This window comes from Saccopteryx leptura, chromosome 3 (genome assembly GCF_036850995.1).
Source record: "Saccopteryx leptura isolate mSacLep1 chromosome 3, mSacLep1_pri_phased_curated, whole genome shotgun sequence".
Lineage (NCBI taxonomy): Eukaryota > Metazoa > Chordata > Mammalia > Chiroptera > Emballonuridae > Saccopteryx > Saccopteryx leptura.
The window spans coordinates 225,546,892-225,560,583 of NC_089505.1; the positions used below are offsets into that span (position 1 = coordinate 225,546,892).

Sequence of the window (13,692 nt, forward strand, 5' to 3'; positions counted from 1 at the left end):
GGGTTCTGCCCCTTTGGCACGCTCAGGTAGAGGTTTGCAGTTGATAAGTCTCTATGGCAATGTCATGTATTGTGCTTTAGTCTCGTTGGCAGTCGAGGCTCATTAGCATTTATAGGCTCCGACAGTGAGAGAGTCCGTGTTCCTGGAGCCTTTCTCCTAGTCTTTCCTTCCTCAATTAGTAGCCTGATAATCCAGCTGTGGGGTTGCTGCTGCCTCTGCCTGGATAGTAAGAGGCTCAAAGAGCTGGCAACTCCCCACTCTATTTCCACTCAGCACAGGGCTCTGGGTAAGGCTCAGTCAGTCAGAGCTGCTAGCATAATCAGGCGGGCTTTCCGCCCACTCAAAGACCTCTGGCTCTGCCACTCTGTCCGGTAACACAGGCGGGCGCCCACTTCCGGGGCGCTTGGAGGAAACTCTCACTCACTGTCTGCGTGCGCAGACCAGGATATCCGGCCAGCAGTCTCACGCTCTGAGTGAAACCCCAACCGCATGGAAAAGTTGCAGCATTGGAATTGGCTCTCGCTCCGTCCCCGTGCACGGCTCTTGCAATGCGCTGGGGCAGCCCGAGATTCCGCTTTGGCCCACACAAAGGCCCCTGACTCTGCCCCTTTGTGCGATAACACGGGCGTGCACTGCCGAGTCACTCGGAAGAATCTCTCACTCCCTATCTGCGCGCAGACCGGGATATGAGGCCGGCCGTGTTTCCCTCTGAGTGAAACCCCCACCAGCACAGAAAATTTCCACCGTTGGAATTAGTTCTCGCTCCCACCCGTGCACGGCTTTCCCAGGGCGCTGGGGCTGCCCAGAGATTCTGCTTTCAGCCCACAGAAAGGCCTCTGACTCTGCCTCTCTGTGGGGTAACACGGGCACCCACTCCCGGGGCTTAGGAAGAAATCTCTTGCCCACTAACTGCGCACCGACCAGGAGATCAGGTAAAATGGCTGCCCCGCTTGTCTTTCTTTGTTTGGGTTTGGTGCGAGTGTTAGCTAGTATTGCCCGGGTTGCCACAGGATCAGTTTTTCCTCGGCTTGGATCTCCGTGCCACAGCCTGGTTCGGCCGTTTGTGCCGCGGCCTGGATCTATTCACTCCCTTTGCCCGCCTCAGTTTCTATATTCACAGTTACTAGAGAAAGCCGCCCTGTTTAGGTTAGTGAGGAAGGCGGAGCATTTCTTACTCCCTATTTCCTTCGGGGTTTGGTTATATATTTAGCCAATTTTTCACTCGACCATACCTCCGGGTGTATTGCGAAACATCTGGAGGCTCCAAGTATAGGTTTTTCTGTTTCTGGTTGAAGATCTTGTTGAGTTTTGGGGGAGATTTATCGGTATCGCTTCCTACCCCGCCATTACTCTGACATCATCTCCTCTAGTTCTTTTAGATGCAGGGTCAAGTTGTTTATTTGAGCTTTTTCTAGCTCCTTAAGGCAGGGGTCTCAAACTCCTGGCCCACGGGCCGCATGCGGCCCTCCGAACAATTTTGTGCGGCCCGCGGGCCGCGAGTTTGAGACCCCCTGCCTTAAGGTATGCCTGTAATGCTATGAACTTCCCTTTCAGTACTGCTTTTGCTGTGTCCCATAAATTTTGCGTTGTTGTATGCTGATTATCATTTGTTTCTAGGAATTTTTCTATTTCTTCTTTGATCTCATTGTTAACTTATTCATTATTTAATAACATACTATTTAGTTTCCAAGTGTTTGAGTATTATTCAGTTGTGGTTGATTTCTAGTTTCATGCCATTGTGATCAGAGAAGATGCTTGATATGATTTCAGTCTTCTTAAATTTGTTGAGACCACGTTTGTGCCCTAACATGTGGTCTATACTAGAGAATGTACCATGAGCACTTAAAAAGAATGTATATTCTGTTGCTTTAGGGTGAAAAGTTTTGAAGATATCTATTAAATCCAGTTGATCTGGTGTGTTCTTTAAGTCTGCTGTTTATTTGTTAATGTTCTTTCTTGAGGATCTATCTAGTGATGTTAGTGGGGTATTGAAACTTCCTATTATTATAGTATTGCTGTTGATCTCACCCTTTATATCCATCAAAGTCTGTTTTATATATTTATGTGATCCTATATTAGGTGCATAGATATTTATAATGGTTATATCCATTATAGTGTAGTGACCTTCTTTATCTCTTACTATAGCCTTCGTTTTAAAGTCCATTTTGTCAGATATAAGTATTGCTACCCCAGCTTTTTCTTCATTTCTATTTGCATGAAATATTTTTTTACCTTCAGTCTATGTGCATCTTTTGTTTTACGTTGTGCCTCATGTAGACAGCATATGTATGGGTCCTGTTTTCTTATCCATGCAGCTCCCCTATGTCTTTTGATTGAATCATTTAATCCATTTATATTTAAGGTTATTATTGATATGTAGTGGTTTATTGCCATTTTATTCTTTAAAGCTGTGTTCCTCCTTTGCTATATTTTTTTCCACTTTGATCTGTTTACAACAGGCCCCTTAACATTTCTTACAGCATTGGTTTGGTTGTAATGAATTCCTTGATTTTTTTTTTTTTTTTTGGTCTGGGAAGCTTTTTATTTCTCCTTTAATTTTAAATGATAACCTTGCTTGATAAAGTAGTCTTCGTTGTAGGCTCTTGTTCTGCATTACTTTGAATATTTCTTGCCATTCCCTTCTGGCCTCAAGTGTTTCCATTGAGAAGTCAGATGTCATCCTATGGGGGCTCCTTTGAAGGTGATAGCCTTTTTTTTCTCTAGCAGCTTTTAATATTTTCTCTTTATTACTTAGTATCTTTGGAATTTTAATTATGATGTATCTTGGTGTAGATTTCTTTGGGTTTCTCTGTAATGAAGTTCTCTGTGCTTCTTGAATTTGTGTGACTTTTTCCTGCATCAAATTAGGGAAGTTTTCAGCTATGATTTTATTGAACAAAGAGTCTATCCCTTGTTCTTTCTCTTCTTCTTCAGGAACCACTATGATGCAGATGTTATTTCTCTTTATGTTTTCACAGAGCTCTCTTAGAGTTTCCTCAGACTTTTTGAGTCTCTTTTCCTTTTGCTGCTCTGCTTCCATGCCTTCGTTTATCTTGTCCTCTAACTTGCTGATTCAATCCTCAACTTCATCTATCTTGCTTTTAATTCCTTCCATTGTGTTCTTCATTTCTGATATTGTATTTGTCATTTCTGACTGATTCTTTTTTATTATTTCAATGTCCTTTTTTATACTTGCTATCTCTTTATTTAGTTGTATGTTATGACCATCTATTGTTGTTCTAAGATCTTTGAGCATCCTAACAATCATTATTTTAAACTCTGTATCCGGTAATTTGGTTATATCTGACTCATTCAAGTCATTTTCTGGGGATTTCTCTTGATTCATTTGAGTTGCATTTCTCTGCCTTCCCTTTCTGCTTTTCTGTCTGTATATAAGAAGTGTGTGGCCACTGGAGTCCAATGGGTGTGGCTGTGTTTCCTAGGTGTGGTCTGTATGCAGGCCACCACTCCCTCTGCTGCTGCCTCTGGCATTCGGGTATGGGTGTTGCCGGCACCGGCCAGCTACAGCTGTAGCTGCGGCTTTAGCCTCTCCTCCACAAGAGCGGCTGTGTTCACATGCCCGGGTCTACAAGCCTTGACCTTTGCCCCGCCCTGCGGGAGGAGCTGCAAGCCTGAGCACTGCAGGCAGTGGTGAGCACCTTTGCTCAGCTGCGGGTCTCTGCCTATGCCCAGGTTTTTGTTTGTTTTTTCTGTATTTTCTGAAGCTGGAAATGGGGAGAGACAGTCAGACAGACTCCCGCATGTGCCCGACCGGGATCCACCCAGCACGCCCACCAGGGGGCGACGCTCTGCCCCTCCGGGGCGTCGCTCTGTTGCGACCAGAGCCACTCTAGCGCCTGGGGCAGAGGCCGAGGAGCCATCCCCAGCGCCCGGGCCAACTTTGCTCCAATGGAGCCTTGGCTGAGGGAGGGGAAGAGAGAGACAGAGAGGAAGGAGAGGAGGAGGGGTGGAGAACCAGATGGGCGCTTCTCCTGTGTGCCCTGGCCAGGAATCAAACCCGGGACTTCTGCACGCCAAGCCGATGCTCTACCACTGAGCCAACCGGCCAGGGCCTACTCCCAGGTTTTCACCCTGCCTCTACTGGCAGAGCTGTGCTTGCATGTTGGGCCGCAAGCCCAGGCTCTGCCGGCTGGGCGGGGCTGCACACCTGTGCTCAGCCGTGGGTCTCCGCCTGTTCCTGGGCTCTTGCCCCACCCTTGTGGGCAGAGCTGTGCTCAGTAGTCGGGCTGGGTGGGGCTGCATCCTGGTGGTCAGTCGCAGGTCTCTGCAGTTCCTAGGCTTTTGCCTTTCTCCAGCAGGTGGGAATGCTGCCTGCTTTCCACTTTCATGCTCCCCTTTCACCCCCTGTTGGGCGAGACTGAGCTCATGCAGGCCTCAGTTGTGGCCGGCCTGGCTACCGCCCCTGTCGCGGGACCACTCTTCCATGTCTAGCTGCCATCCACCCTCCAATGAGCCCTCAGCAGTGTGGATGGGGGCGCTGCAGCTCTGATCATAGCACTCAATACTGTATTCCTTAAGGCTCCCTTCTTTTAAGTGACTCCACTTTGAGTACCATGGAAGAGCTTGTTTGGCTGGTGTCCTCCTTTCCTTTGGTGGTATTGCTGGTTCCAGGGAAAATATTCACTTCAGATTTGGGGAGTGACTCAGCCCAGGGGTTAGGGTGGCTATCCCTCAAAGTGTTTCTGCCTGTGTGTTGGGCAGATAAACTATATTATGCTCACTTTGTTAAAGATGGTGCTGCCCACACGGAAGCCTGTCTCCCAGGTGATATTAATGCGTGTTGGGGGCGGGCTGTGGGCAGGCAGGATCCTTGTAGTCTGGGGCTTGGTTTTAGGACTAAGCCTTTTCCACCCTTTTTGATGTGAAGTGGTACAATCCCATCATGCCTCAGATAAGTGAGTTTGTATTAGAGACTTTCCTATTTTGTATATTGGATTAGAGGTTTTGATTTCTACACTCTAACATGGGGGCAGAACAGGAGCTTGCTCTCTTGGTTCCTGAGATTATCATTAGAGGAGAGAGCAGAGAGAGGCCATGTGGAGGAGGCCGGGAGAAGCAGTCAAGATGGTGGAGTGCTGAAGGAGAAGCCAGTTTGTGCAGAGTATGTGCAGGAAGAAGGAAGGAGATGGGGAACAGAGGTGAGTAAGTCTGGTGAGCTAGAAACCTTTGATTCTAGGAAACTCAGATAAGTCAGTAGCTTTGTGAGCACTGAATGTGAGTAGGTTTTGGAGCCCAGTATGTGTTTTTACTTGCCTGCCAGGTGCAAGCTAGGATTAAAGATGATGGCCCACCAGTTTTTGGCTCCGTTGTTTCTTTACTGACTGTCCGAATCCAATGCAAACCTGCATGGGCCAGGCGGCTGTGATGGTGGCCTTCGATACTGGCTTCACACTGTGCCTCCTAGTTTACACTCTTCCTGTTATTCCAGTCCTGTCCTCTCTCCCCGTCCCCCGGAGTCCTGGGTGAGTGATTGTGAAAGAGGTTTTCTGCACAGTCCCTTTAAGAAGAATTCTGGGTCTGGGAAATATGTCTCTTTCTCACAAACAGTATCCTGACTTGTTTCACAGCTAAATATTGTCCGTACGCTTCTTCTAGGCTCTGGGGCTACAGGCTGGGGCTTTGTTCCTGGGGCCCAGGACTCTCCCCTCTCTGCTAAACTCCCTTCCCGCCACGTGAGTCTCACCAGGCTGCCGTTCGCTCCGGGGAGCTGGGCAGCACTCTCCGCGTTTCCGCTTTTCCTACCAGTCTCAGTGTGGCTTCTTCAGTGTTCCTTGGTTAAAGAGTTCTCTTAGTTTAGTCCAAAGTTGGTTTTTCCAGATGATGGTTCTTAAAGTTAGTTTGTATCCACTTTGGTTCTGGGAGGTGGATGTTGGTATGTCTGCCTACTCCATTGCAATCTTGCCACCAACATGGCAACTCTTAAAACCAGATCCTCTCCACTCCCAGAGCTTTTTGATATCATTCCTCATTGTGATAGTTTGTTGATTTCTTTGAACTAATTCTGTAAAGTCTGTATTATTTGTAATACATAGTGACTATGGAAGTTTCTACCCAGTTATCTACTAGTCAGCTAATTATTGATTTCCTTACTCTTGGAACCAATTTATCTCCTGGTGCCTGCCAGTGTGTGTGTGTATGTGTTGGGTTGCAACTCTGCCTTAGACTTCACCTCCTACTTCCTGCTGTCTTTACTGAAAATACATAGAGCTCTATGCATGCATGTAGGTTTTTAGATTCCTAGAAATATGCTAATATTTTTCAATGTTTCCAAATCATTCCTTTCATTATCTTTTCAAGTTTTATTGGTTAGTCCATTTGTCTCAATTGTTGTTACCTCAGGCAGCTGCAGTATTGAAACACTTGTCTGCAAATGTTTTTTAACAACAAAGGAGAGGCTTTTAGTACTGGGCAAGCTCTCACCCGGGTCAAATAAAGACAAGTTGGGTTTTTTTGTTTGTTTTTAGTGGGTTTTCCAAGGAAGCACTAGACAAGTGAAATAATGGCATTTTCTACTACTGAATTGGCATTCCAGGTAAGGGAGTAGGGCAAATTAAAACATAATCAAGTATGGCGTTCTTACTAAAATGCATTTTTCCTGAGTAAATACTCCTTAAGTTATAGCAAGGCTGGTTTGTTTCTAGAGTTCTAAAAAGGAGAATTTTGAAAGTTTTTATGAGGTTTTTATGATTTTTATGAAAGGACAAACTTTCAGAGGTCCTTAGTCCCCCATTTTTTTGTTACTCCCCCAATTATTTTTTAAGCAGGAAGCTTACATGGTTGGGCTCAATATAAACTATTTCTCCTATTAGCAGAAATCTCAGCTTCCCATTTTCAGCTTTAGATGGGTGTGTGGAGTCTGTACCACATACACATGGTTCAGTGAATTGGGAGGTTTATAGGCAGAATGTTGTGCTTTCCTTCTTTGGTTTTCTCATTAGTAATTCTTTCACTTTCCTTCCAGCTGCTGTGGTTCTTCTAACCTCTGTCTTCCAGTTCAACAAGATAGCAAGTTTTAGATCTGGTTTTTATCTCCCCACTTGGCACAAACTATAGCCTGCTATCAGTTAATAAATCATAAAAATGGGAAATCCATCCAGTGCAGTTCCCTTCCATAAGTGTTCAGTACCTTTCAGTGTCTTCCTGCTTTTTGTCTCTCTTCAATATCTTCAACTAGTTATTTTAATTTTGTATAGAGCTGTCTATGGGGCAGATTGATACAATAGAAGGTACTTCTTCATTGTCAGAACTTGAAATCCACAAATGCATTATATAGTAAGTTCATTCTTTAAAAAGCAATTTCAGCCCTGGCCGGTTGGCTCAGCGGTAGAGCGTCGGCCTAGCGTGCGGAGGACCCGGGTTTGATTCCCGGCCAGGGCACACAGGAGAAGCGCCCATTTGCTTCTCCACCCCTCCGCCACGCTTTCCTCTCTGTCTCTCTCTTCCCCTCCCGCAGCCAAGGCTCCATTGGAGCAAAGATGGCCCGGGCGCTGGGGATGGCTCTGTGGCCTCTGCCCCAGGTGCTAGAGTGGCTCTGGTCGCAACATGGCGATGCCCAGGATGGGCAGAGCATCGCCCCCTGGTGGGCAGAGCGTCGCCCCATGGTGGGCGTGCCGGGTGGATCCCCGTCGGGCGCATGCGGGAGTCTGTCTGACTGTCTCTCCCTGTTTCCAGCTTCAGAAAAATGAAAAAAATAAAAATAAAATAAAAAAATAAAAAAATAAAGCAATTTCATAGTTAATGAAAAGGCCAACTTGCTCATTCTCCCAATATACATGTCTGAAATAATTATTTGGAAGAAGATATACTAATACCCAAAGTTTTTTGTTTGTTTTTGTTTTTTAATGGAAAAGAAAATAATATGGAATAGATGGTCTTATCATCAGTAATGGTCATAGTGCTAAAAATAGACACTATCCCTAACTCTCTGGATTCTACTTTGTCCTAAAGAAATCTCCACTTATCAATTAAGCAGCAGAGAATCAGAATTAGATTTATGGAGAAATAGAATTTGGAGGCTAGATTGAAAGACAATAGTCACCTAAGATGATGTAACAAGGGATAACCAAAGCATATACCATGTATTTCAAGTTTGGCTGTGCACTCAGCCCTCACATAGTACCTCCACCTCCCCCTCTGACCCCAAGGATCCAGAGGTGAGAAGAGCAACCTAGGAGACAGATGTCAACTCTGGCCTGAGGGACCTGGGGCCAAAGAAGCTTTGTGGGTGCCCATTTTCTCATCTGTAAGATGATCTCAGAGGCCCCCTCCAGCTTTCATGTTCTAATTGTGAGGGAGACTGGAACTATACCCAAAAGGTAAGTGTTTTGCTAGGATGGTGGTACTCTGTGTACATTTGGGATTTTTATTTTCATCTCTAAATTCTTTTAATGGCATTTTAGGAATTAAATGTAAATTTATAAGTTTTTAAAATGAAATAGAGACAAGATGTTAAAAATAGATCTCTTCAGAAATGTTACTTTGGCACCATCAGCTGGGAAGTGTTGAAAATCTTTCCTGTACATAAACTTTCTTACTACTTTCCTGAAATGTTTTAAAGAAAACATTTATATCTGAATTGAGTACCTTGTCAGCTTATGTTAGTAGGAATTTAGGTGTACTTAAGGGGCACCAAACCTGCCCCTTCAGTAACTTCATTCATTTGTATTTTACCTGGCAGCCTATGTTCCACCCATCTCAGCAGCACCTGACAGCCACTGCTGCCCCTTTCATAATAACCTTGGCTATCTTTTGAAAGATTGTGTAGCAGGTACTTGAGACGTATTATCTTACTTAATTCTCTAACAAGCAAACACATATTTATTAAATGAAACTCCCTCATTCTCGGGACTTTGACAACTCTTCAAGGATGCTTCCAGCAGTATTATACCAGCTTGTCACTTGCCAGAAGGGTGACCACGGGCAAATTATTTAACCACTGTGTATCCTTATCTATAAACTCACTGGCTGACCTATCATATTGGTACCATGAGCCCACAATGGTTAACAAAGCCTGGCACTAAGCACTCCCTAAGTTACCATCACTATTATTCCAACAGACCATGCTTTTCCTCTGAGAATACCCACCTTGGCCACCTCCAATGCCGGCAGAATTTCCACGAAGAACTCTTGTGTCCATCTACTTGGGACAGGATGGATTTTATTCATTAATGGATTAGGCTGTGATCTGAGATCATGCTTGTTTCTAGAGTTTCTGATATATAGCCTAGTTATGGTATCATCACTTTTTATGGAATTATTTCTCAATATTACCTAAGAAAATCAGGAAGATATAGGCTTTTAAGTCTCCCCTAGTCCACTGTCACAAAATAACCTGTGGTAGAAGTCATGGGTTGTCCATCCAAATCCATTCTCTCCTTCCACAGAACTAGAATAGCAGGCAGGTGCAGAGCTGTTGACATTCCCAGGTTAAATGGCAGTCTGGTGTGGCCACGTGACTAAGTTTTTGCCAATGGAATATGTTGAGAAGGGATGTGCGTCACTTACAGGCTGAGCTCCACAAAACCCCCAGGATAGATCAACTGTCCCCTTCTGCTGGAGGGATGCAGGTTACAGGCCCAGGAGATGGTGGCCAATAGAGGGAAATAAATCTTGGGTACCTGAGGGACTCTGGCTGGGGGGGGGGGATTTCCCTGCCCCCCAGAACTGCACATCCTAAGAAACATCTTTTTTCTGTCTTAACTACTACTGAAATGTGATCAGGTTGTGACCACAGCCGAGCTGAACCTAAACAACTAGTCACAGGTGTCATAGTGAGGCATTTCCACTAAATTCTTCCTGTTTACATGGAAAACATTTCACATATGACTTTGTATCATATTACTTACAGTAAGTATTTTTCTGTGTATTGTACAGTCTTCATAATAATTTAAAGGTTGCAGAGTATTCCACAAAGTAGCTGGTTAAACCAGGGGTCCCCAAACTATAGCCCGCAGGCCGCATGCGGCCCCCTGAGGGCATTTATCCGGCCCCCACTGCACTTCCGGAAGGGGCACCTCTTTCACTGGTGGTCAGTGAGAGGAGCACATTGACCATCTCATTAGCCAAAAGCAGGCCCATAGTTCCCATTGAAATACTGGTCAGTTTGTTGATTTAAATTTACTTGTTCTTTATTTTAAATATTGTATTTGTTCCTGTTTTGTTTTTTTTATTTTAAAATAAGATATGTGCAGTGTGCATAGGGATTTGTTCATAGTTTTTTTTATAGTCCGGCCCTCTAATGGTCTGAGGGACAGTGAACTGGCCCCCTATGTAAACAGTTTGGGGACCCCTGGGTTAAACTGTAAGTTACTTTCTACTCTATTGTTGACATTTGATTTCTAATTTTATCTGTAAAAAATGCTATAATAAGCATTTTTGTGCAGAAGCCTTATTCTATATTTTGAATCATTTTTAAAACATCAGAATTGGCATTATTCACAGATTATAAGCACATCGTTGAACTTCTTTTCACAAAGACTGAATCAATTACATTACCATCATTAATGTGCTCATTTCATCAGACTTTGAAAGCAAAAGGATTTTACAAATATATAATAGTATAAACTTAGGTCAATTTAATTTCTAGAAATTTCCCCATCTTTTATTTTGCATTTTTTTGATTACCACTAAGGTTGAACATTTTTCCATGTTTGCTAATTAGATATGACACCTCTTTAAAAAATTTTATGTCCTGCCATCAATTAGAGCCTACATTTTCTGTAGATTTATATAATCCAGGACTAATAGATATTATGAAGAATTAGTCATACAAAACTTCAAAAAGCAATTTATTAAAAGTCAGAACAAATATTAAGGCACAAAATACATCAATTTTTTTCAAACAAAAATCTTTGAAATAGTTTTATCCTACATCCAAAGCAACTTCTTCCAAAGGATACAATAATTTAACCTTTTAAAATAGAAAAATATAACTTCTTAAGCCCCTAAACTTTCTCCCCCAATACGTTTCCTAGTTCTAAAGTGGTTCCTTAGTGTGTAGTAAGCTCCTGTATTACAATGTATACTTCCTTAAAAGTTTCATTTGTCACTTACATACATTTGGCATGTTTAGGACTTTAATCATTAGTATAAAGCCTGTTGCTTTGTACTGCTTATTGCATGCTGTTTATCATACAAAGACACAGTACCAAGACCAGTGACTTATAAATCTAGCATAAAATCATAACTTTAAACCAGTTCTGTGTAGCCCAGCACAACAGACTCAGACCCCTTTTTAAAAAAGGATATAAAAATCAACCTTTATGTATGTTTTTTATACTTTCAGTCTTGACATTCTAGTAGTGCAAACATAATGCACCATATTTTACAGGAGGAAAGTCAATATTCTTTATAGTATATGGAAGAAATAAAAAAATTATTTTCTTTACAGGCAAAGTATAGAAACATCTCAGCCTTAAAAATTCACATATTCTGCCTGGCCTGTGGTGGTGCAGTGGATAAACCTTTGGCCTGGAATGCCAAGGTTGCTGGTTCGAAACCTTGGGCTGCCCTGGTCAAGGCACATACAACAAGCAAGCAATGAATAACTAACATGAAGCAACTATGAGTTGATACTTCCCATTCCATGCTCCCCTTTCTCTCCTGTCTTTGTAAAACCAATAAATAAAGTATTTTTTAAAAATTCACATATTCATCTATATTTTCTTATTTTTTGAATGAAACAAACTTAACTATTCTTTAAAGCAGATACTAATACTAATTTAACTCAAATCATGAAAATTCCCTCTTGAGCAAATTTCACACATCATATAAATCTAATATGAATTGCAAAATGCTAGAAAAACAAAACTGGACTCTTCTCCCAGACCCCTTCATTAATAGGAAGACCTATCTTGACAGCATCCTAAGAGTAGATTCATCTGAGCTGGATGACCCGTTTCTGGGCCATGCAGAAGCAGGATGACAGCTGCCCTGTGGCTCTGGCTGTTACTCTCCCCATGTCCTTCGTGTAAACTACACTCCACCCTAGGGCTTCCCTCCTTTTTATGTGAGGCTCAGAAGGCCCTGCATAGGAATCCTCAAAAAATTCAGGTCACATGGCATCAGCAGAGGACACAATGATCACTGACACTAACAGACACAGGGCATCATGCCCTTTGAAGAAAAATTCTGACAGGCTATCAGAAGGGAACCCTACCTTTTCTGGGTGACGAGGGAAGCCTGCCTTTCAGCCTGCAGTTAAGCCACCCAGGTGCCAGCATTTCCTTTTCCAGAGGCAGAAAGTGGGTTTTTATGAACCCTGCTGAGGTTACGTTGGAGGCCGTTTCTTGTCCCTCAATGACCATCCGTTCTACTACCTGGCCACAAGCTGGCAGCTCCTACAGGCTGGATGTCCAGGATTCTACATTCAAACCTCAGCCACAGTGGGGGTGAATCTGTCTCAAAATCCAGGCAGTGGATAAAAATTTTAGGAATAAGAGGACAGTGGTCACCTCCAGGTAAAAAACGACCTGAGCTGAGGGCTAAACACAACAAAACCAAAAAGGTCACAGAGGCTGGGCAATGCACAGGGTGGCGCCCAGGACTGTGGCAGACACTGAGAAAGGAACACAGCTCACACTGTAAACTGGACACCCTTTTCTAGGAAGCATGTCCCAGAGTGACACTATCTTGACCACCATATCCTATTTAGTAAGTACAACACTATTTAATATTCCCAACTGAAAATAAATCTGAAAGTATCTTTCAAGAGACATTACTACTAGAAATAAGTATTTTTCACTAGACTTTGTGAAATAGGTAAATAAGAAATAAATTCCAGGGCCTTGGCTGGTTGGCTTAGTGGTAGAGTGTTGGCCTGGCATGTGGAAGTCCCAGATTTGATTCCTGGCCAGGGCACACAGGAGAAGAGCCCATCTGCTTCTCTACCCTTCCCCCGCTCCTTTCTCTCTCTCTCTCTCTCTCTCTCTCTCTCTCTCTCTCTCTCTCTCTCTCTCTTCCCCTCCTGCTGCCAAGGCTCCATTGGAGCAAAGTTGGCCCGGAAGCTGAGGACGGCTCCATGGCCTCCACCTCAGGTGCTAGAATGGCTCTGGTTGCAACGGAGCAATGGCCCAGATGGGCAGAGCATCACCCCCTAGTGGGCATGCCAGGTGGATCCCGGTCAGGTGCATGCAGGAGTCTCTCTGCCTCCCCGCTTCTTACTTCAGAAAAATACAAAAATAAATAAATTCCAAAAAACTTTTTTGAAAAAATTTTGTTTTGTATCTTCACAATGAAAAAAATGAAAGGTTATACTTAAGTGTTTTTTTTTTTTTTTTTTTTTTTCTTTTTCATTTTTCTGAAGCTGGAAACAGGGAGTGACAGTCAGACAGACTCCCGCATGCGCCCGACCGGGATCCACCCGGCACGCCCACCAGGGGCGGTGCTCTGCCCCCCAGGGGGCGATGCTCTGCCCATCCTGGGCGTCGCCATATTGCGACCAGAGCCACTCTAGCGCCTGAGGCAGAGGCCACAGAGCCATGCCCAGCGCCCGGGCCATCTTTGCTCCAATGGAGCCTTGGCTGCGGGAGGGGAAGAGAGAGACAGAGAGGAAAGCGCGGCGGAGGGGTGGAGAAGCAAATGGGCGCTTCTCCTATGTGCCCTGGCCGGGAATCGAACCCGGGTCCTCCGCACGCTAGGCCGACGCTCTACCGCTGAGCCAACCGGCCAGGG

The 13,692-nt window shown here is 44.1% G+C and overlaps 1 long non-coding RNA gene across 2 annotated transcripts in view; it reads left to right on the top strand.

Annotated features, from left to right (window-relative positions):
- LOC136400666 (uncharacterized) overlaps nt 1-12,133 on the top strand; it is a 36,149-nt gene extending 24,016 nt beyond the window's left edge. The window contains exons 2-4 of one of the 2 annotated variants that reach the window (XR_010750348.1): nt 8,166-8,336; nt 9,742-9,867; nt 11,411-12,133. This is a non-coding gene — a long non-coding RNA (uncharacterized lncRNA). The remainder of the gene's footprint in view (nt 1-8,165; nt 8,337-9,741; nt 9,868-11,410) is intronic. The other variant, XR_010750349.1, reaches the window with a different exon arrangement.
- The last annotated feature ends 1,559 nt before the right edge of the window (nt 12,134-13,692 follow it).